This window comes from Mastomys coucha, unplaced genomic scaffold (assembly GCF_008632895.1).
Source record: "Mastomys coucha isolate ucsf_1 unplaced genomic scaffold, UCSF_Mcou_1 pScaffold1, whole genome shotgun sequence".
NCBI lineage: Eukaryota > Metazoa > Chordata > Mammalia > Rodentia > Muridae > Mastomys > Mastomys coucha.
The window spans coordinates 59,890,077-59,893,650 of record NW_022196891.1 but is presented as its reverse complement, the minus strand read 5'-3'; the positions used below and the strand labels follow the sequence as shown (position 1 = coordinate 59,893,650).

General features: G+C 44.4%; 1 protein-coding gene across 6 annotated transcripts in view; it reads left to right on the top strand.

Annotated features, from left to right (window-relative positions):
• The window catches only part of Dnm3 (dynamin 3), a 486,761-nt gene that overhangs the window by 40,885 nt on the left and 442,302 nt on the right, over positions 1-3,574 (top strand). The window lies entirely within an intron of this gene.

Below are 3,574 nucleotides of genomic sequence, written 5' to 3'. Positions count from 1 at the left end.
AAAAAAAAAAAAAAAAAAAAAAGATGTGGCCCAGATTAAAGGTGTGTGCCACGCCACCATGCCTTTAATCTCAGATGACCTTGAACTCGGAGATCATCCTGTCTTAATCTTCTAAGATTCATAGCCACTATGCCTCGAGATCTCCATGCCAAGATCCAGGTCAGAAACTCCCAGCCTCCAGATTAGGACCACAGGTGAGCCTCCAATTCTGGATTGTAGTTCATTTCAGATGTAGTCAAGCTGACAACCAGGAATAGCCACTCCATATACTAAGCCCTAGGAAATTTAATAATTTACTTATGAATTATCTAAATAGGAGAGAAAGTTATACAAGCAAGAACATTTATTTTAAAAAACCCAGTGCATTTATTTAAATAATTTTCTGTATATAAAGGGTGTGGGAAATTATAAAATACAAAGGAGGAGCATCTAAAGGAAAAGGAGAGTAGCATTTACATAACATGTAGTGACTTTCTAGTAGAAAACTTGGCTCTAGTTTATGCATTTAATAGGATATACTTTAAAATTTGAAGAATAGGTAACTACTCCTACAGGTTCACAGAAAAAGAACTTAAACATTTTGGTAGTGCTGTGTCAGGGGCCTGCGGCAAAGAATCAGTAAAGTTGGTGAGATTAGGAGAAGACAATCATGAAGAAGTTAAAACAAGGGAAAAGAGAGCTCTGGGCTACGTCTCTTTCTCAAAGACAGATGGAGATAAGGCCACTGGCTACAAAAGATGGAACGACCCTTTAAAACTGACTCTTTATGGGAAATATATTAGTACATACTGGCAGAATAGTCATCTGGGGCTAATCAAAGAACTGAAAGATAGGCCATTGTCTGACCTGGTGTTAATAGTTTCCATATTTAATGTAGCTGACATGCTTCACGGATGTGGGTGGATGTGCTGTGCCATAGTTAGCTTCAACTGTCAACTGGACATAGCCTAGAGTCACGTGGGAAGAGGGATCCTCAACTGAGTATTTGCCTAGCTAGAGGTGAGCCCAGGCTGGCTAAGAAAGCTAGCTGAGCAAGCCTGTGATCAACATTTTGGTTTTTGCATCAAACTCCTGTCTTGGCTTCACTCTGTCATGGACTGGAACCTCCCCAAGTTGTTTTTGGTCATGGTGTTCATCCCAGTCAAAGAAAGCAAACTAGGACTTTCTGCAAACTCATTTTGGGTTGCTCTGGCTCTGACTTTTAAGTCAGGTCTTTAGATTTGAGGTGATACCCAGAGGGACCTGGGAGGACAAGGGGATTGGAAGGGGCATGTGGAAAGGGGAACATGATTGGGTATTGGGTGGGGGGAAAAAGACTGAAATCCCTGAGGGCCAGCAGGAAGAATGGAAACATGCAACCTCGGGAGGGAAGAGGTTGGGGGGACCCTCCAGAATGGACCAGAGACCTGGGAGGTAAGAGACTCTCAGGACTCAAAGAGAGGGACCTTAGATGAAATGCCCTACATTGGGGAGAGGAAACTTGTAGAGCCCACCTCCAGCAGAAAGACAGGGTATCAAGTGAGGGATGGGGTTGCCATCCCACAGTCAAAACTCTGACCCATAAATTGTTCCTGTCTGAAAGAACTGAAGGGATGGAAATGGAGAGGAGCCTGAGGAAAAGAAGGTCCAGTGACAGGCCCAAAGTGGGATCCAGCTCAAGGGAAGGCCTCAAGACCTGACATTATTACAGAGGCTATGGAGCGCTCACAAAAAGGAACCTAGCACCGGGTGGTGGTGGTGCACGCCTTTAATCCCAGCACTTGGGAGGCAGAGGCAGGTGGATTTCTGAGTTTGAGGCCAGCCTGGTCTACACAGTGAGTTCCAGGACAGCTAAGGCTACACAGAGAAACCCTGTCTTGATAAAACAAAACAAAAAAAAAAAAAAAAAAAAAAAAAAAAGGAACCTAGCATGACTGCCCTCTGAAAGACCTGACCCAACAAGCAGCTGAAAGAGTCCGAGGCAGATATTTACACCCAACCTATGGACAGAAGCTGCTGACCCCTGTGGTTGAATTAGGGGAAAGCTGGAAGAAGATGAGGAAGAGGCTGACCTTGTAGGAGGACCAGCAGTCTCAATAAACCTGGACTCCGAGATCTCTCAGATACTGGACCACCAACCAGGCAGCATACAACAGCTGTTATGAGGCCCCCAACACATATACAGCAGAGAATTGACGGGTCTGGGTTCAGTCAGAGAAGATGCAGCTAACCCTCAAGAGACTGGAGGCCTCAGGGAGTTTAGCGGTCCCGTGGGGTGGGTGTAAGGGTGGAGACATCCTTGTGGAGACAAGGGGCCGGGGTGGAAATATGGGATGTGGTATGGATGGGGGTGAACCAGGAGAAGAATGAAATCTGGTGTTTAAAATAAATAAATAAAAAGAAAAAAAAGAATTGGGGTAGAAGGAATTGGGAAAAAACGAGTATGCATGTCTCAGTCTCTAGAACAATTCTCTTTCTTTACAAGATCAGTGAGTCAAACGATGATCTTGGGGTCTGCCACTCAAAGGTCCAGGAAACCAGGGTGTGTGTGTGTGTGTGTGTGTGGCAGGTGAACACTGGCATCACCCTAGAGCCTGCCTGGGAGACATTTCATACTTAAACCCCAGCTTGTTCACTGCACTGTGAGAAGGGGGCTAAGAATAACATTCGTAGTGAATCCGTTTTCTGGTCTTATTTTAAGACCCAGCTTTTTCAAGCTTTCTCTGTGAGACAAGCTTATTCTGTAAATCTATATAGAAGTAGTATTTCTGGCCAAGCAGGGAAAACAACAACAACAACAACAACAACAACAACAACAACAACAAAAAAAAAACCCAGAAATGATTAGTTCATTTTCCTAGAAAACAACCGGATGCTTTCCTAGAGTTAAAATGTGATCAGACCCATGCCCAATAGAGTTAGAACCTCCCAGGTAAAGCTAATTTCAAATTGTGAATTTAAGCGGAATGTATATTCAAGAAGGCAGACGACACACCTACTCCTCAACTCTCTGAATGAGAGAGCACTGCCCACCCCACCCCTGTTCTAGGAGAGGAGATCTCACAGCAGATATCCTGGTCCCCTGGGCTCTTACAATCTTTCCACCCTATTTTCAGCGATGCTCCTGGGGCCTTAGGTGCAGAAGTAGTGCTAGCTGCAACTCTAGTAGGCATGTCAGGGTGGAAGGAGGAAATGTCATATTGGTGACAGTGGTTCACCTGTGTCTCGCCCCACGACAAACCCTGGGAACAGGAGGGTTAGGTTTCCTCAGGGATGAGACCCTTAACTGCTTATCCAGTTCCAAGTGGTCAGCCCTGAATGCCGCATATAAAAGTAGCACTAAATGCATTCTCCCGGCTGCATTTATATATTTATGCAAATATATGTGTATATAGGTGGCAATAATAATGGAAGAAAGGGAGGCCAGGAATTTGAGAGCGAGTAGAAGGGGGGAGGGGGAAAGAGAAGGGAGATTATGTGATGTCTGTCTTAAGAGTAACTGGTTTTTGAAAAATTTCTCATATAGTTGCCATTTAATTAAAAAAAATTTTTTTGAGACATGGTCTCATTGCATTGCACTGAGGCTCTCTGTGGA